General features: G+C 40.4%; 1 pseudogene; it reads left to right on the forward strand.

Moving 5' to 3' along the window:
• LOC127633142 (pappalysin-1-like) overlaps window positions 1-21,654 on the forward strand; it is a 359,290-nt pseudogene that overhangs the window by 128,096 nt on the left and 209,540 nt on the right.

Genomic DNA, 21,654 nt, shown 5'->3' on the forward strand with positions numbered 1-21,654 from the left:
GTGCAGAAATATGTGATTTGTTACTCGGTTGCTAGGGTAACACCATCTGGTTGCTAGGCAGTTACCATAGTGATACTAATCAAGTCTCCTTGCCGTCCTGATTGAAATAAGTGAACCCAGAAGTCTGTACTATTTTCTGGGGCAGAGATATGTGATTTGTTACTCGGTTGCTAGGGTAACCCCATCTTGTTTCTAGGCAGTTACCATAGTGATAGTAATGAAGTGTCCTTGCCATCCTGAGTGAAATAAATGAACCCAGAAGTCTCTACTATTTTCTGGTGCAAAGATATGTGATTTGTTACTCGGTTGCTAGGGTAACCCCATCTGGTTGCTAGGCAGTTACCATTGTGAAACTAATAAATTCTCCTTGCCATCCTGATTGAAATAAGTCAACCCGGAAGTCTCTACGTTTTTCTGATGCAGAGATATGTGATTTGTTACTCGGTTGCTAGGGTAACCCTATCTGGTTGCTAGGAAGTTACCATAGTGATACTAATCAAGTCCTTGGCATCCTGATTGAAATAAGTCAACCCGGAAGTCTCTACGTTTTTCTGATGCAGAGATATGTGATTTGTTACTCGGTTGCTAGGGTAACCTCATCTGGTTGCTAGGCAGTTACCATAGTGATACTAATGAAGTGTCCTTGCCATCCTGAGTGAAATAAGTCAACCCGGAAGTCTCGACTATTTTCTGGTGCAGAGATATGTGATTTGTTACTCGGTTGCTAGGGTAACCCCATCTGGTTGCTAGGCAGTTACCATAGTGATACTAATCAAGTGTCCTTGCCATCCTGAGTGAAATAAGTCAACTCGGAAGTCTCTACTATTTTGTGGTGCAAAGATATGTGATTTGTTACTCGGTTGCTAGGGTAACCCCATCTGGTTGCTAGGCAGTTACCATAGTGATACTAATGAAGTCTCCTTGCCATCCTGTCTGAAATAAGTCAACCCGGAAGTCTCTACGTTTTTCTGATGCAGAGATATATGATTTGTTACTCTGTTGCTAGGGTAACCCCATCTGGTTGCTAGGCAGTTACCATAGTGATACTAATCAAGTCTCCTTGCCATCCTGATTGAAATAAGTCAACCCGGAAGTCTCTACGTTTTTCTGATGCAGAGATATGTGATTTGTTACTCGGTTGCTAGGGTAACCCCATCTGGTTGCTAGGCAGTTACCATAGTGATAATAATGAAGTCTCCTTGCCATCCTGATTGAAATAAGTCAACCCGGAAGTCTCTACGTTTTTCTGATGCAGAGATATGTGATTTGTTACTCTGTTGCTAGGGTAACACCATCTGGTTGCTAGGCAGTTACCATAGTGATACTAATCAAATGTCCTTGCCATCCTGATTGAAATAAGTCAACCCGGAAGTCTCTACGTTTTTCTGATGCAGAGATATGTGATTTGTTACTTGGTTGCTAGGGTAACCCCATCTGGTTGCTAGGAAGTTACCATAGTGATACTAATCAAGTGTCCTTGCCATCCTGAGTGAACTAAATCAGCCCGGAAGTCTCTCTGATTTTGTGGTGCAGAGATATAGTTATTGCTAAACGGTTGCTAGGGTACTCTGTTTAGTTGCAAGGGAGTGGCTTGGCAGCTGCCAATCATGAAACTCCAAAGGCTGCTTGTCAGTATGAATGATATAAACCAACTCCCATGCCTCTGTGACATTCAGAATGGAAGATATCCCTCTATGGATTTTTGTTGCTAAGGTGCTCGACAATGGTTGCTAGGGAGGGGCTAGAAAGTGTTGAGGTGATTCATGATTGGCTGTTTGCTGCCCCGAGTCAAGCGAGACCACCCTTGTGTTTTTATGACACTTCTATCTGGAGATATCCCTTTGAAGTCTTTCATTAGAAGTCTATGGGACTTGTTGCTAAGGTGCTCTAAATTGTTGCTAGGGCGTGGCTTGATAGATTCAAAATGATCCTGAGAGACTGATTGGTGGTCTGAGTAAAATGAGCCCGCCCCCTTGTCTCTATGACACTGTGATCCAGAGCTATGTTCAATACAAAGTCCCTATGCAATTTCATTTCATGGGCCGTCCTACACCATTGTAAGTCAATGGGGGCAAGTTTGGGCAGCTCCTGCCCCCCAGGGGTGCAACTTTTACCCCATATTGAGGTATGCTCTTACAGAGGCTGCCAGCCTCTTCAAATGTGGCAAATCACAAATTTCTGCAAAATCCTCAGCTCGGAGCTGTGATGCGTAAAAGTTTGTCACAATGTTAAGTCTATGGGATTTTTCGGCGCTTTTTTGCCCCTGGGGCAAATACCGTACCCGATCGACTTATAAAAGTCATAGCACACGTGTCCTCAATAGGCCGTTCGATTTGACACCTCATTCGTGGGTGTACGCCAAACGGTGCGGGACGAGTTAGGTGCCGAAATTTTGTACGGAGATATAATAATAAGAAAAAAAGAACTAGATGGGTACATTTCCTGAAGAAAATGTGAGTGGTGCTTGCCGTGGCAAAACTCGTCAAACAGCATGCTGTAACTCGAAAAGAACAAAAATCACGGTCGTAAATAAATCAACCCGGAAGTCTGTACGATTTTCTGGTGCAGAAATATGTGATTTGTTACTCGGTTGCTAGGGTAAGCCCGTGTGGTTGCTATGCAGTTACCAAGGTAATACAATACATTGCTCCTTTCCATCCTGAGCGAAATAAGTCAACCCGGAAGTCTGTACGTTTTTCTGATGCAGAGATATGTGATTTGTTACTCTGTTGCTAGGGTAACCCCATGTGGTTGCTAGGCAGTTACCGTAGTGATACTTATCAAGTGTCCTTGCCATCCTGATTGGAATAAATCAACCCAGAAGTCTCTCTGATTTTCTGGCGCAGAGATATTATTATAGCTAAACGGTTGCTAGGGTACTCTGTTTAGTTGCTAGGGAGTGGCTTGGCAGCTGCCAATTGTGAAACTTCAAAGGCTGCTTGTCAGTATGAATGATATAAACCAACTCCCATGCCTCTGTGACATTCAGAATGGAAGATATGCCTCTATGGATTTTGGTTGCTAAGGTGCTCGACAATGGTTGGTAGGGAGGGGCTAGGAAGTGTTGAGGTGATTCATGATTGGCTGTTTGCTGCCCCGAGTCAAACGAGACCACCCTTGTGTTTCTATGACACTTCTATCCGGAGATATCCCTTTGATGTCTTTCATTAGAAGTCTATGGGACTTGTTGCTAAGGTGCTTTAAATTGTTGTTAGGGCGTGGCTTGATAGCTTCACAATGATCCGAGAGACTGATTGGTCATCTGAGTAAAATGAGCCCGCCCCTTGTCTCTATGACACTGTGATCCAGAGCTATGTTCAATACAAAATGCCTATTTCATGGTCCGTCCTACACCATTGTAAGTCAATGGGGGCAACTTTGGGCAGCTCCTGCCCCCAGGGGTGCAACTTTTACCCCATATTGAGGCATGCTCTTACAGAGCCTGCCAGCCTCTTCAAATGTAGCAAATGACACGTTTCTGCGAAATCCTGGCTCGGAGCTGTGATGCGTCAAAGTTTGTCGCAATGTTAAGTCTATGGGATTTTTCGGCGCTTTTTTGCCCCTGGGGCAAATACCGTACCCGATAAACATAAAAGTCATAGCACACGTGTCCTCAATAGGCCGTTCGATTTGAGACCTCATTAGGTGGGTCTACACCAAGCGGTCTTGGGACGAGTTAGGTGCCGAAGTTTTGTACGGAGATATAAAAATAAAAATAAAAATAAAAATAATAAGTATGTGAGATTACAATAGTGATGATTTGCAAGCACCACTAATAATAAGAAAAAGAAAAATAATTATGTGAGATTACAATAGTGATGCTTTGCAAGCACCACTAATAAGTATGTGAGATTACAATAGTGATGCTTTGCAAGCACCACTAATAATAAGTATGGCGAATACCAATAGTGATGCCTTGCCTTTGGCAAGCACCACTAATAAAAATAAAAATAACTAGATAGGTACATTTCCTGAAGAAAATGTGAGTGGTGCTTGCCGTGGCAAAACTTGTCAAACAGCATGTTGTAACTTGAAAAGAAAAAAAATTACGGTCATAAATAAATCAGCCCAGAAGTCTGTACGATTTTCTGGTGCAGAAATATGTGATTTTTTACTCGGTTGCTAGGGTAAGCCCATGTGGTTGCTATGCAGTTACCAAGGTAATACAATACATGGGTCCTTTCCATCTTGAGTGAAATAAGTCAACCCGGAAGTCTGTAGTGTTTTCTGGTGCAGAGATATGTGATTTGTTACTCGGTTGCTAGGGTAACCCCATCTGGTTGCTAAGCATTTACCATAGTGATAGTAATCAAGTGTCCTTGCCATCCTGATTGAAATAAGTCAACCCAGAAGTATCTACGTTTTTCTGATGCAGAGATATGTGATTTGTTACTCGGTTGCTAGGGTAACCCCATGTGGTTGCTAGGCAGTTACCATATTGATACTAATGAAGTGTCCTTGCCATCCTGGTTGAAATAAATCAACCTGGAAGTCTGTACTCTTTTCTGGTGCCGAGATATGTGATTTGTTTCTCGGTTGCTAGGGTAACCCCATCTGGTTGCTAGGCAGTTACCATAGTGATAGTAATGAAGTGTCCTTGCCATCCTGAGTGAAATAAATCAACCCGGAAGTCAGTACTATGTTCTGGTGCAGAGATATGTGATTTGTTACTCGGTTGCTAGGGTAACCCCATCTGGTTGCTAGGCAGTAATCATAGTGATACTAATCAAGTGTCCTTGCCATCCTGATTGAAATAAGTCAACCCGGAAGTCTGTACGTTTTTCTGATGCAGAGATATGTGATTTGTTACTCGGTTGCTAGGGTAAGCTCATGTGGTTGCTAGGCAGTTACCATAGTGATACTAATGAAGTGTCCTTGCCATCCTGATTGAAATAAGTCAACCCGGAAGTCTCTACGTTTTCTGATGCAGAGATATGTGATTTGTTACTCGGTTGCTAGGGTAACCCCATCTGGTTGCTAGGAAGTTAACATAGTGATACTTATCAAGTGTCCTTGCCATCCTGATTGAAATAAGTCAACCCGGAAGTCTCTATGTTTTTGTGATGCAGAGATATGTGATTTGTTACTCGGTTGCTAGGGTAAGCCCATCTGGTTGCTAGGCAGTTACCATAGTGATACTAATGAAGTGTCCTTGCCATCCTGATTGAAATAAGTGAACCCGGAAGTCTCTACGTTTTTCTGATGCAGAGATATGTGATTTGTTACTCGGTTGCTAGGGTAACCCCATCTGGTTGCTAGGCAGTTAACATAGTGATACTTATCAAGTCTCCTTGCCATCCTGATTGAAATAAATCAACCCAGAAGTCTCTCTGATTTTCTGGTGCAGAGATATAGTTACTGCTAAGCGGTTGCTAGGGTACTCTGTGTAGTTGCTAGGGAGTGGCTTGGCAGCTGCCAATCATGAATCTCCAAAGGCTGCTTGTCAGTATGAATGATATAAACCAACTCCCATGCCTCTGTGACATTCAGAATGGAAGATATCCCTCTATGGATTTTGGTTGTTAAGGTGCTTCGACAATGGTTGCTAGGGAGGGGCAAGGAAGTGTTGAAGTGATGCATGATTGGCTGTTTGCTGTCCCGAGTCAAACGAGACCACCCTTGTGTTTCTATGACACTTCTATCCGGAGATATCCCTTTGATCTTTTTCAATAGAAGTCTATGGGACTTGTTGCTAAGGTGCTCTTAATGGTTGCTAGGGCGTGGCTTGATAGCTTCACAATGATCCAGAGAGACTGATTGGTTGTCTGAGTAAAATGAGCCCACCCCTCGTCTCTATGACACTGTGATCCAGAGCTATGTTCAATACAAATCCCTATGCCTTTTCATTTCATGGGCCGTCCTACACCATTATAAGTCAATTGGGGCATTTTTGGGCAGCTCCTGCCCCCAGTGGTGCAACTTTTACCCCATATTGAGGTATGCTCTTACAGAGCCTGCCAGCCTCTTCAAATGTGGCAAATCACTGCGTTTCTCTGAAATCCTACGCTTGGAGCTGTGGCGCGTCAAAGTTTGTCTCAATGTTAAGTCTATGGGATTTTTCGGCCGCTTTTTTGCCCCTGGGGCAAATACCGTACCCGATAAACATAAAAGTCATAGCACATGTGTCCTCAATAGGCCGTTCGATTTGACACCTCATTAGGTGGGTCTACGCCAAGCGGTCTTGGGACGAGTTAGGTGCGAAGTTTTGTTAAGAGATATAAAAATAAAAATAAAAATAAAAAGTATAACTAGATAGGTACATTTCCTGAAGAAAATGTGAGTGGTGCTTGCCGTGGCAAAACTCGTGAAACAGCATGTTATAACTTGAAAAGAGCAAAAATTATGGTCATGAATAAATCAACCCAGAAGTCTGTATGATTTTCTGGTGCAGAAATATGTGATTTGTTACTCGGTTGCTAGGGTAAGCCCATGTGGTTGCTATGCAGTTACCAAGGTAATACAATACATGGCTCCTTTCCATCCTGAGTGAAATAAGTCAACCCGGAAGTCTCTACGTTTTTGTGATGCAGAGATATGTTATTTGTTAGTCGGTTGCTAGGGTAACCCCATCTGGTTGCTAGGCAGTTACCATAGTGATACTTATGAAGTCTCCTTGCCATCCTGATTGAAATAAGTCAACCCGGAACTCTCTACGTTATTGTGATTCAGAGATATGTGATTTGCTAGTGGGTTGCTAGGGTAACCCCATCTGGTTGCTAGGCAGTTACCATAGTGATACTAATGAAGTCTCCTTGCCATCCTGATTGAAATAAGTCAACCCGGAAGTCTCTACGTTTTTGTGATGCAGAGATATGTGATTTGTTACTCGGTTGCTAGGGTAACCCCATATGGTTGCTAGGCAGTTACCATAGTGATACTAATGAAGTCTCCTTGCCATCCTGAGTGAAATAAGTCAACCCGGAAGTCACTACTGTTTTCTGGTGCAGAGATATGTGATTTGTTACTCGGTTGCTAGGGTAACCCCATCTGGTTGCTAGGCAGTTACCATATTGATACTAATGAAGTGTCCTTGCCATCCTGGTTGAAATAAAGCAACCCGGAAGTCTGTACTCTTTTCTGGTGCCGAGATATGTGATTTGTTTCTCGGTTGCTAGGGTAACCCCATCTGGTTGCTAGGCAGTTACCATAGTGATAGTAATCAAGTGTCCTTGCGATCCTGAGTGAAATAAATCAACCCGGAAGTCAGTACTATTTTCTGGTGCAGAGATATGTGATTTGTTACTCGGTTGCTAGGGTAACCCCATCTGGTTGCTAGGCAGTTACCATAGTGATAGTAATCAAGTGTCCTTGCCATCCTGATTGAAATAAGTCAACCCAGAAGTATCTACGTTTTTCTGATGCAGAGATATGTGATTTGTTACTCGGTTGCTAGGGTAACCCCATGTGGTTGCTAGGCAGTTACCATATTGATACTAATGAAGTGTCCTTGCCATCCTGGTTGAAATAAATCAACCTGGAAGTCTGTACTCTTTTCTGGTGCGAGATATGTGATTTGTTTCTCGGTTGCTAGGGTAACCCCATCTGGTTGCTAGGCAGTTACCATAGTGATAGTAATCAAGTGTCCTTGCCATCCTGAGTGAAATAAATCAACCCGGAAGTCAGTACTATTTTCTGGTGCAGAGATATGTGATTTGTTACTTCGGTTGCTAGGGTAACCCCATCTGGTTGCTAGGCAGTAATCATAGTGATAGTAATCAAGTGTCCTTGCCATCCTGATTGAAATAAGTCAACCCGGAAGTCTCTACGTTTTTCTGATGCAGAGATATGTGATTTGTTACTCGGTTGCTAGGGTAACCCCATCTGGTTGCTAGGCAGTTACCTTAGTGATACTAATGAAGTCTCCTTGCCATCCTGATTGAAATAAATCAACCCAGAAGTTTCTCTGATTTTCTGGTGCAGAGATATAGTTACTGCTAAATGGTTGCTAGGGTACTCTGTTTAGTTGCTAGGGAGTGGCTTGGCAGCTGCCAATCATTAATCTCCAAAGGCTGCTTGTCAGTATGAATGATATAAACCAACTCCCATGCCTCTGTGACATTCAGAATGGAAGATATCCTCTATGGATTTTGGTTGCTAAGGTGCTTCGACAATGGTTGCTAGGGAGGGGCTAGGAAGTGTTGAGGTGATTCATGATTGGCTGTTTGCTGCCCGAGTGAAAGCAGAGACCACCCTTGTGTTTCTATGACACTTCTATCCGGAGATATCCCTTTGATGTCTTTCATTAGAAGTCTATGGGACTTGTTGCTAAGGTGCTCTAAATTGTTGCTAGGGCGTGGCTTGATAGATTCAAAATGATCCTGAGATACTGATTGGTCGTCTGAGTAAAATGAGCCCGCCCCATTGTCTCTATGACACTGTGATCCAGAGCTATGTTGAATACAAATCCCAATGCCTTTTCATTTCATGGGCCGTCCTACACCATTGTAAGTCAATTGGGGCATTTTTGGGCAGCTCCTGCCCCCAGGAGTGCAACTTTTACCCCATTTTGAGGTATGCTCTTACAGAGCCTGCCAGCCTCTTCAAATATGGCAAATCACTGCGTTTCTGCGAAATCCTCAGCTCGGAGCTGTGGCGTCAAAGTTTGTCGCAATGTTAAGTCTATGGGATTTTTAGGCGCTTTTTTGCCCCTGGGGCAATTACCGTACCCGATAAACATAAAAGTCATAGCACACGTGTCCTCAATAGGCCGTTCGATTTGACACCTCATTAGGTGGGTCTACGCCAAGCGGTCGCGGGACGAGTTAGGTGCCGAAGTTTTGTACGGAGATAGAATAATAATAAAAAAAAGATAAAAATAAGTATGTGAGATTACAATAGGATGCTTGCAAGCACACTAACTAGATAGGTACATTTCCTGAAGAAAATGTGAGTGGTGCTTGCCGTGGCAAAACTCGATCAAACAGCATGTTGTAACTTGAAAAGAACAAAAATTATGGTCATAAATAAATCAACCCAGAAGTCTGTATGATTTTCTGGTGCAGAAATATGTGATTTGTTACTCGGTTGCTAGGGTAAGCCCATGTGGTTGCTATGCAGTTACCAAGGTAATACAATACATGGCTCCTTTCCATCCTGAGTGAAATAAGTCAACCCGGAAGTCTGTAGTGTTTTCTGGTGCAGAGATATGTGATTTGTTACTCGGTTGCTAGGGTAACCCCATCTGGTTGCTAGGCAGTTACCATAGTGATACTAATGAAGTGTCCTTGCCATCCTGGTTGAAATAAATCAACCCAGAAGTCTGTACTGATTTTCTGGTGCAGAGATATGTGATTTGTTACTCGGTTGCTAGGGTACTCTGTTTAGTTGCTAGGAGTGGCTTGGCAGCTGCCAATCATGAATCTCCAAAGGCTGCTTGTCAGTATGAATGATATAAACCAACTCCCATGCCTCTGTGACATTCAGAATGGAAGATATCCCTCTATGGATTTTGGTTGCTAAGGTGCTCGACAATGGTTGCTAGGGAGGGGCTAGGAAGTGTTGAGGTGATTCATGATTGGCTGTTTGCTGTCCCGAGTCAAACGAGACCACCCTTGTGTTTCTATGACACTTCTATCCGGAGATATCCCTTTGATCTCTTTCATTAGAAGTCTATGGGACTTGTTGCTAAGGTGCTCTTAAATGGTTGCTAGGGCGTGGCTTGATAGCTTCACAATGATCCTGAGAGACTGATTGGTCGTCTGAGTAAAATGAGCCCACCCCTTGTCTCTATGACACTGTGATCCAGAGCTATGTTCAATACAAACCCTATGCCTTTCATTTCATGGGCTGTCCTACACCATTATAAGTCAATTGGGGCATATTTGGGCAGCTCCTGCCCCCAGGGGTGCAACTTTTACCCCATATTGAGGTATGCTCTTACAGAGCCTGCCAGCCTCTTCAAATGTGGCAAATCACACGTTTCTGCTGAAATCCTCGCTCGGAGCTGTGACGCGTCAAAGTTTGTCGCAATGTTAAGTCTATGGGATTTTTCGGCCGCTTTTTTGCCCCTGGGGCAAATACCGTACTCCGATAAGCTTATAAAAGTCATAGCACACGTGTCCTCAATAGGCGTTCGATTTGACACCTCATTACGTGGGTCTACGCCAAGCGGTGCGGGACGAGTTAGGTGCCGAAGTTTTGTCTGAGGAGATAGATGTGAGATTACAATAGTGATGCTTTGCAAGCACCACTAATAAGTATGTGAGATTACAATAGTGATGCTTTGCAAGCACCACTAACTAGATAGGTACATTTCCTGAAGAAAATGTGAGTGGTGCTTGCCGTGGCAAAACTCGATCAAACAGCATGTTGTAACTTGAAAAGAACAAAAATTATGGTCATAAATAAATCAACCCAGAAGTCTGTATGATTTTCTGGTGCAGAAATATGTGATTTGTTACTCGGTTGCTAGGGTAAGCCCATGTGGTTGCTATGCAGTTACCAAGGTAATACAATACATGGCTCCTTTCCATCCTGAGTGAAATAAGTCAACCCAGAAGTCTGTACTGTTTTCTGGTGCAGAGATATGTGATTTGTTACTCGGTTGCTAGGGTAACCCCATCTGGTTGCTAGGCAGTTACCATAGTGATACTAATGAAGTGTCCTTGCCATCCTGGTTGAAATAAATCAACTCGGAAGTCTGTACTCTTTTCTGGTGCAGAGATATGTGATTTGTTTCTCGGTTGCTAGGGTAACCCCATCTGGTTGCTAGGCAGTTACCATAGTGATAGTAATCAAGTGTCCTTGCGATCCTGAGTGAAATAAATCAACCCGGAAGTCTGTACTCTTTTCTGGTGCAGAGATATGTGATTTGTTTCTCGGTTGCTAGGGTAACCCCATCTGGTTGCTAGGCAGTTACCATAGTGATAGTAATGAAGTGTCCTTGCCATCCTGAGTGAAATAAATCAACCCGGAAGTCAGTACTATTTTCTGGTGCAGAGATATGTGATTTGTTACTCGGTTGCTAGGGTAACCCCATCTGGTTGCTAGGCAGTTACCATAGTGATACTAATCAAGTGTCCTTGCCATCCTGATTGAAATAAGTCAACCCAGAAGTCTCTACGTTTTTCTGATGCAGAGATATGTGATTTGTTACTCGGTTGCTAGGGTAACCCCATCTGGTTGCTAGGCAGTTACCATAGTGATACTAATGAAGTGTCCTTGCCATCCTGATTGAAATAAATCAACCTGGAAGTCTGTACTCTTTTCTGGTGCCGAGATATGTGATTTGTTTCTCGGTTGCTAGGGTAACCCCATCTGGTTGCTAGGCAGTTACCATAGTGATAGTAATGAAGTGTCCTTGCCATCCTGAGTGAAATAAATCAACCCGGAAGTCAGTACTATTTTCTGGTGCAGAGATATGTGATTTGTTACTCGGTTGCTAGGGTAACCCCATCTGGTTGCTAGGCAGTTAATCATAGTGATACTAATCAAGTGTCCTTGCCATCCTGATTGAAATAAGTCAACCCGGAAGTCTCTATGTTTTTCTGATGCAGAGATATGTGATTTGTTACTCGGTTGCTAGGGTAAGCTCATGTGGTTGCTAGGCAGTTACCATAGTGATACTAATGAAGTGTCCTTGCCATCCTGATTGAAATAAGTCAACCCGGAAGTCTCTACGTTTTTCTGATGCAGAGATATGTGATTTGTTACTCGGTTGCTAGGGTAACCCCATCTGGTTGCTAGGCAGTTACCATAGTGATACTTATCAAGTCTCCTTGCCATCCTGATTGAAATAAGTCAACCCGGAAGTCTCTATGTTTTTGTGATGCAGAGATATGTGATTTGTTACTCGGTTGCTAGGGTAAGCCCATCTGGTTGCTAGGCAGTTACCATAGTGATACTAATGAAGTGTCCTTGCCATCCTGATTGAAATAAGTCAACCCGGAAGTCTCTACGTTGTTCTGATGCAGAGATATGTGATTTGTTACTCGGTTGCTAGGGTAACCCCATCTGGTTGCTAGGCAGTTAACATAGTGATACTTATCAAGTGTCCTTGCCATCCTGATTGAAATAAATCAACCCAGAAGTCTCTCTGATTTTCTGGTGCAGAGATATAGTTACTGCTAAGCGGTTGCTAGGGTACTCTGTGTAGTTGCTAGGGAGTGGCTTGGCAGCTGCCAATCATGAATCTCCAAAGGCTGCTTGTCAGTATGAATGATATAAACCAACTCCCATGCCTCTGTGACATTCAGAATGGAAGATATCCCTCTATGGATTTTGGTTGTTAAGGTGCTTCGACAATGGTTGCTAGGGAGGGGCTAGGAAGTGTTGAAGTGATGCATGATTGGCTGTTTGCTGTCCCGAGTCAAACGAGACCACCCTTGTGTTTCTATGACACTTCTATCCGGAGATATCCCTTTGATCTGTTTCAATAGAAGTCTATGGGACTTGTTGCTAAGGTGCTCTTAATGGTTGCTAGGGCGTGGCTTGATAGCTTCACAATGATCCAGAGAGACTGATTGGTTGTCTGAGTAAAATGAGCCCACCCCTCGTCTCTATGACACTGTGATCCAGAGCTATGTTCAATACAAATCCCTATGCCTTTTCATTTCATGGGCCGTCCTACACCATTATAAGTCAATTGGGGCATTTTTGGGCAGCTCCTGCCCCCAGGGGTGCAACTTTTACCCCATATTGAGGTATGCTCTTACAGAGCCTGCCAGCCTCTTCAAATGTGGCAAATCACACGTTTCTGTGAAATCCTCGCTTGGAGCTGTGACGCGTCAAAGTTTGTCTCAATGTTAAGTCTATGGGATTTTTCGGCCGCTTTTTTGCCCCTGGGGCAAATACCGTACCCCGATCAGCTTATAAAAGTCATAGCACATGTGTCCTCAATAGGCCGTTCGATTTGACACCTCATTAGGTGGGTCTACGCCAAGCGGTGCTTGGGACGAGTTAGGTGCCGAAGTTTTGTTAAGAGATATAAAAATAAAAATAAAAATAAAAATAAAAAGTATAATAATAAGTATGTGAGATTACAATAGTGATGCTTTGCAAGCACCACTAATAATAAGTATGTGAGATTACAATAGTGATGCTTTGCAAGCACCACTAATAAGTATGTGAGATTACAATAGTGATGCTTTGCAAGCACCACTAATAAAAATAAAAATAAGTATGTGAGATAACAATAGTGATGCTTTGCAAGCACCACTAATAAGTATGTGAGATTACAATAGTGATGCTTTGCAAGCACCACTAAATATGTTCCCCATTATTATTGCCACCTCGACCGTATTTTTTGTGTATGTAGAGCGAGTGTTTTGACTTTATCTCTCTCTCTTAATCACTATCAGGTGTGTTTCATATCTCTCTCTCTTAATCACCGGCGGTGTGTTTCATTCCTATATAAACTGAGTGATTCATGGCTGAGTTGTGCGATGGGAGTTTGTGAGCTGTGCCATCTTGGTCACCGGCGCTCTCGCGCAAATTCCCGGAGCAAATTTTCCCGTCAATTGTTTTTAATCTACGCCGTGTTGATATGGCAACAAGTAATCAAATGAAGTTTCGACATACCAGTGTGTGTGGAAACATTTAAACCATGTGTGTGACAACTAACCCTGTGTTTGAGTTTGAGCTCTTTTTCCAGTCAAATCCCATTGAAAAATGCAAACAAATGTGTCCCCACTCAATTTATACATCAACTGAGGTGCAGATGCAATCTTTTTTAATTAAAAAATATAGTTTTACTAGGCTCGACAATAAGGGCCAGTGTTGCATTTATAACATTAGTGCAAGCAAACAACATGCGAGAGAGCACATAAATTGCATGGAGTGAACAATGTCTTCAAACCGAGGAGCGAACGTCAGAATAATTATCTCGCAAAGATGCGCAAATGCATAATATACGCACAAGATCGTGCAGACACAGAGCGCACTCTCCTAGCACTGTCCTCGCTCTTTTCCAAGTTTCTTAGCAGCAGCTATTACCAATATGTAGAAAATAGCAGGATAAAACCCTCTTAATAAATTTTGTATTGCGATTTAACGTGTTTTGCAACATTTTAAGTATCCCAACATTACATAACAACATTTCGCGAAATCTGAAAATCCATGTCTCTCCGTGCATGTCTCATCATCATCTCTCTCCGTGCAGCATAGCCTGTTTAATATGCATGTGCTCTCGTAAAGGGACAGAGGGCTTGTTTTATTCTCACTTTAAAAAAACACACATTTACTCTCATTGAGTCACCTTTAGAGTTGAACAGCCGAATGAGACGTAATAAACTTTGCTAAACCCCAGTTATACACGTGTCAGGAAATCAGGAGCTGATCAATATCCAGAATGTTAGTATACATTTAATTAAGTAATGTTTCAAAATGTGAAAATGTATTCAACATGATATTGCCATTTGATATGAAAAAAGCAAGCTCACTATGGCTATTAGGCTGTTATTATCAGAACTGTTCAGCTGCAGGGTGAAGATGAATATTTCTACTTCATATCATCCTCATAAAACACCTGTTACATGTCTCATTTCTGGACCATACAGGAATTTTTTGTTCTTTGTATATCAGTCAGTGTTGGTCTTGTTTGGGTTGTCTGATTTCATGTTAACTACACATTGTTAATTCACAGATTAGGCCTAATATCTACCTACTGTATATTACACATCACAACTGATTTAGTAGCAAGTCTGTTCTTTCAGCCAATAATCAAATCTTTAACCGGCGCGTCCTGCTGGATATTTTCGTCATTACAGCAGAAACAACTTAAAATACATTTTTGGGTATACAGATAAGTGTAAGACATCATTAGAGACAATAAAGGGTCTACTTTTATTTGTGCACACTCACAATAACAACAAAATCTTGTGTTTTTGTAAAATAAAGAAAATAATAAGGGTTAGCTTTCAGCAGTCTCTGTGTTCACGAGCATATTTCAGAAACACATCACATAAATTCACTGAAACTCCACGAATACTTATCATACAAATATAAAACATATGTCTAAAGAAAGCTTATAGTATGTCTACTTTTAAATAAAACAATTCAAATTTAAAACAAATATTCTCCTGCAATGTAATCTGTATGAAACAAAGTGCAGTACATGTTTCAGCTGGCTTAGCTCTTTAAATGTAATGTGATCACACCTACCAGCAGAGCGCGCCATTCATACGTTATTGTGCTGAGACGATCAACGCAAATGTACACGCCCCCGACAGTGAGGTTTAATTTAAACACATTTCATTCATTTTTCTGAGCGTTTGTAACAATACACAGGGGAGGAAAGCTCCAGGATATTAAGGAAGAGTTAACATTTTCCTCAGAAGAAGAGCAGGACTCCGATGAATGTTTGTATTTTGAAGAGTGATTTGAGTAAGTCATTTAGTTTTCATTAGTTGACATGCTATTTTATATAAACATGTACATATTTTAACTAGTGGGACTGTTTCTAGACTTGCCGGCCAGGATTCAGAGTATTGACATTTGAAATATGTCCTAATAAGCAAGTTTTAGTTACATTTAAATGCTGTTTCGGCTAAAGCAGGTATTTAAATTTTATGCTGTATGATATAAATGATGTAATATGATATAAAATTAATATGAATGTTTAGATTATATTTTATCTAGTGTTTATAATGCCTCATTATCATCAACAAAGCTTGTGCTTGCAAATATGTGTTAGGGTTAAATTAGTAAAATGCATTTTAAATATCCCCATATTAGAAAATCAGCATATTATAATGATTTCTGAAGGATCATGTGACAGTTATGATGCTGAAAATTCAGCTTTGATCAAAAATTTCATTTTACAATATATTTAAATAGAAAACTGTTCTTTTAAATTGTAAAAATAGTTCAGAATATCAATGTTTCTGTATTTTGGATCAAATAAATCCAGTCTTGGTGAGCAGAAGAGACTTCTTTTAACGGTAGTGTAGGTCGAAAATTAAGTAAAGTCTTTATGTAAAGAAAATATATAGTCAGATTACTTCTTTTAACTTAAAAATTTATTTGGATCATTAAGTCTCCTCACATTCATTCTCTATCCCTCATTGATGGGCCCAGGGGAGGGTCTTTTGTGTCCTCATGTGTGAATTACAATACATATTCATGATCATTCACACCTCCTCGAATATTACCTTTCAACACTAAAATTGTCTTACAAAAGTTAAATTATACTATACTTTACTATATTGTTTTGTATGAATGAGTGATCAGGATAGTGTTCACATCATTTTGTAGCAAAAACTCTAGGCTACAACATCCAGTTCTCAAAAGTCTTGTGGACAAATGTTTAGTATGTGTTATATGACCTTATTTCAGTGACTTAAAATTTTTGTTTTTTCAAAAACCATGCATAAATGTTATTTTCTCAAAAATACAAATCTGTACATACATGTTGCTCACATATTATTGTAGCCCAGTTTGTGCTGAATACAGTGCAATCAGACTTTTGCCATTTAATATGTTTTTAAGCAACTGAAAAAAGCACAAATGTCAAGGCATGTCAAAACTTCTCCAGGGCCCAAAATACCCTCAGACCCCAGAGGGTTAACTCAGTGGCTAAATCAGCATGATTAAACAGGTGACAGAGTAAACCCATCATCTCCTCCACAGAACTCTTGGCTTAAAAGCACATGTGTAAATGGCAAAACGGCTGAGGTTAATATGATGTATTTATGAATTTATATATGTAAAGCGCATATATGCGATTACATAAGGCATAAATAATATCTTGCAATTATAAATGTGATAACATTTTGGGGGACATTGTATTTTTTTTCTCTCCAATTTGGCTTGCCCAATTCCCAATGTGCTCGTGGTGGCGTAGTGACTCAATCCAGGTGGCGAAGGGCGAATCTCAGTTGCCTCCGTGTCTGAGACCATCAATCCGCACCTTATCACGTAGTTTTTGAGCACGTTACTTTGGAGACATTGCGCATGTGGAGACTTCACGCTATTCTCCGTGGCATCCATGCACAACTCGCCCCACAGAGAGCGAACCACATTATAGTGACCACAAGGAGGTTACCCCATGTGACTCTCCCCTCCCTCGCAACCAGGCAAATTTGGTTGCTTAGGAGAGCTGGCTGGAGTCACTCAGCACGCCCTGGATTCTAACTGGTGACTCCAGGGGTGGTATTCAGCATCTTTACTCACTGAGCTACCCAGGCCCCTGGGGAACATTGTATTAAAAAAATAAGATATATAAAAATGATTTACCTTTGGACATATTTTTTTGGTAAAACAGTTATTTGTCATTTTTGTGCTGGGGCCAGTGAAAATTTTGCCAGGGCCAGTAAAAATTTGAAACACTGGCCCAATCGGTACAGTAGAAAAAGTCCTTGAGCCCTGGATTTATATGGATGGATTAGAAACTATAACATTTTATGCAATGGGCAGATTAATTACCACTAGACCACTTTTTTTTATCAGCGCTGATTTATGTACTTCTCCACAGACGTACAATACCTCATGACCTACAATAGCACTCATAGAGATGAAGTTATCAAAGACAACACAGCTCACGTTTAATCTTCACCCTGTGTGCTGAGAATTAGATACAAAAACCCACATTTATACAAAGAATCCCTAACATGAACTTAAAATTCCCATTAGTTGTGTAATGAAATGTGATTCGAATTCGAAGTGCTATTAATACAGTAGTTTACGAATCTGAAAATGGCAATATATGCTGAACACTTGGATGCTGAAAGCTGAAAGTGTTTTTTTAAACACTTGTGGAATTTAAATGTGTACATAAATGATCGTATATATAAACTTTAATTTTATTTGTTCGTATATGGCCATATACAAAATTTTAATATCATGTAATAATGGCAACAGGCATAATTATTGAATCCTCATTTGTGTTTTTAGCTTACATATTTTTTGCATGTCTATTTTTAAGTTTTATTGCATTCTCTGAGGCAGAAAATTTGAATACTCAAATTTTGCTGAAATATTCAAATTTCAGCTAAAAAAATATTTTTGGTTGCTAACTGCATATTCAGTTATTTTGTATTAAATGTTTCCTTGTAATTGCATTTAAAATGTAATTAACACAGAGGTATATAATGATGATTTGTGAGTTTTCACTGCAAAACAACCCCAAAAAATGCAGCAAATTGCGTTACAAAATTTAGTAAATCAGCAGCATATTCAGCCATTTTGTAATTCCAGCAGTCTCTGCCCTCTTCTTGCTGACTATATCATCTGAGCTTTGCTTCACACAACACCAGCTTCAACAGACTCTCTTCAGATTGTTCCTGACTTCCACAAAGCACACACTTATCATACAAACACACCTTTCACTAGCCCATTGCGGCTTGCTGGATTTTAGCCTTCTGCAGCCAGTGCCAGGAGCCCATTGTGTTGCAGTTGTTTGTATCGTGATAAATACATAAAGTGTGACAATAAACAAGCTATTTTAAAATAAAAAGAATCATCATGATTAATTATTTCATAGATAGATATTAGATATTTTACGACAGATTTTATAATAGTCCTCTTATATTTACCTGAATTGCTTCAAAATTGTTTAGAATAATTTCCAGACACTGCTGCTCCACAATAAATTCTACTACAGTTTTCCCCCTCGAGTCGACACATTTTTGTGACAAACTTTACAACTTAGTAACTGAGAAACATTGATGGTGCCTAAAATAATTCCCCTCAAAACCTACTTCAACTGCTTTGGGGGGAGTTCATCAGCCATGTCATGCTACACTTTGCTTTGCTCATGCTGAGGCGCACCACGCCATGCTAGTGATGGGTGAATGTAACCTGAATTTGCAATTTAGAGATTGGTTTTGTCACATCAAGTTCATATGATGCTGTGTAAATGTAGCTGATATGGATTTTACACAAGTTCAACTTTGTTCTTTCATCAATACAGTAAATAAGTAGATACGGTATGATAATAGTCTAATTTAACAAATATTTATATGAAATTATAGCAAAAATGTAAAATGAATCATTTAGCAAAACTTTTACAGTTACAATTAAAAATAGATAGATAGATCGATCCATCCATCCATCCATTGAGTGATTTAGATCAAAATAGAGTATGTTTTTTCTTGGGGGTTAATCACATGGATGTAGCTGTTGTGGTTCGTGGTTCATGGTCCATGGTCATAGTGCCACCAACTATAAAATAGTCTATTTGAAATAGTCCTTTTTACCCAAATTGCTTCAATATGGTTTATACACTGCTAATGGAATATTTTGCTTGATAGCTTTAATAGTAATAGCTCATGGCAATGGATTAAATACATGAACTTGTAGTCAAACTGGAATGGTGGCATATATCTTTTACCCATTGAATGTTTTGGGTCCAAGTTTACATTAATGTAGGGTTTGTTGCTGTATCCATTATGTTTTGTTTTCCGAAAGCCACAGAGTGGAAATGGACCCAAGGTGCTTGGGCCCGTCATCACTGCTTGCAGCTGTACTTATTCCGTATTCTTTTTTTTCAAAGTGAATTGCATTTTTGAGGGCCTAAATATACTCAAAAACTCACAAAACTTTGGACACACACCAGATGTGGTGAAAATTTTAATCTGATATGGGTTTCAGAATGAGGTGTAGCAAAATGCTTGATAGCACCATCCTTCAAAATTTCAACATTGTGCGCCTCGCGCTACATTTCACCTACATGTACGAAACCCCGTACACATGTGTAACATACCGAGACCTACAATTAACTCTCATCGAGTCATGCCCTACACTCAACAGGAAGTCAGCCATTTTTATTTTTCTCTCCAATTTTTGCTCAGTTTCTGCCATTTCCAGGAACATTTTCCTACAGATTTCATCGGATTGACATCATATTCGGTCAGTCTAATCTAAAGGCCTTACCAATGCTAAATTGCAAACCCTTTGAGTTTTCACTGTACGGCACAGCCATGACAATGTTTGATATTGTGCCATGAAACAGGAAGTTGTTATAACTCATACATACAATGTCCAATCTACACCAAACGTCACTCGTTTGATAATAGTCCTGGCCTCAACACAGCTATGTGCCAAAATTCAGTTATAGTCATAGTGCCACCTACTGACAACAGCTAATTCCAGGTCTTGTACTTTAATAAACTCCTCTCAGAGATTTAATCAGATCAACATCATATTTGGTCAGTCTAATCCAATGGCCTTGGTGATGTTAAATTGCAAAGATTTTCGTTAAAGGGCGTGTCCGTGGCGGCCTGACTAATTTTGATGGGAAACTAATCATATTTTTGAGGCCTAAACAAGCTCGAAAGATCATAAAACTTTGCACACACCTCAAAAGTGGAAAATTTACATCTGATACAGGTTTTAGAACGTTGCAAAATGGCTCGATAGCGCCACCAACAAAATTTCAACGAAGCAGCCATCGTGCCACATTTCACCTCCACGTAAGAAAATTGGAAAGAATATGTAACATGTAAACAAGTACAAAAATGTCTCTAGAGCCATATCCTAAACCCAATATTAAGTTATAGTCATAGCGCCATTGTAAAGAAGTCAATGGAAAGGAGGAGGCGAGAACTGGCTTTTCAATATAAATAATAGTTTAATTTCAAACTCAAACAAAAGACAAACACACACGATGGACATGTCCTTTACCGATCTCTCTCTCCTGCACAATCCTCCACAGTCGACCTTTATCCCTCTCGGAGGCTTGAGATGTTCTCGATTAGCCTGATAAGGGACCGGGTGTGTATGATCACGACCCGGCCCCACCCTCCGCCCTGCCACAGCCATCTACTGGAAACAGGAAGTGACATATTTTGATGTATATGTTGTGAAGTAATAAGTGTCTAACCTCTGGAAAAATTAACTTTCCAGTCAGACACAGCTTAAGTAGGCCTACTAAGCTCCCTGAGAAAAACGTGTTGTCTTGTTTAAATACCTGCAGTGATATAATATTCTGTCAGGCTATGTGTCAGTTTCATTATTCTGATGTTATTTCCAGATCTTTGAAAATGTGTTGTGAAATAATAAGCCTTTACCTCCTTAACACTCCTGTTCTCTCAAAATTACATACAAATACATGACCTGAAGAATGAAATACATTCTAACATAAAAAATGCTAAAAACATTTAATGCTGTTCCCCTGGCACAGCAGCCCCAGCATGAGGAAGTGGTTGTACCACAAACATACAATGTCCAATCTGCACAAACTTCACATGTTTGACAACAGTCGTGGCCTGAAAACACCTGCATGTCAATATTAAGTTACAGTGCATCCGGAAAGTATTCACGCTTCACTTTTTCCACATTTTGTTATGTTACAGCCTTTTTCCAAAATGTATTAAATTAATTCTTTTCCTCAAAATTCTAAAAACAATACCCCATAATGACAATGTAAAAGAAATTTGTTTGAAATCTTTGCAAATTCTATAAAAAATAAAAAATGAAAAAAATCACGTACATAAGTATTACACCACTTTGGAATGAGGCCGAAACATAACAAAATGTGGAAATAGTAAAGTGGTGTGAAAATGTTCCCGGATGCACTGTATAGTCATAGCGCCACCTACTGGCAACAGGAAGTGACACATTTTGATGTACATTATAGAAGTAAAAAATGTAATGCCGTTCCCTTGACACAGTAGCCGCAACGTGCCGGGGTGCGAGGGCCCGTTTATCAATCCTTGCAATTATTTTTTCGTGATGAAGTGTTTTTTTTTTTTTTGCACAAAATGTTATCATGTAGTA

Source organism: Xyrauchen texanus, chromosome 3, assembly GCF_025860055.1.
Source record: "Xyrauchen texanus isolate HMW12.3.18 chromosome 3, RBS_HiC_50CHRs, whole genome shotgun sequence".
In the NCBI taxonomy this organism is placed as follows: domain Eukaryota; kingdom Metazoa; phylum Chordata; class Actinopteri; order Cypriniformes; family Catostomidae; genus Xyrauchen; species Xyrauchen texanus.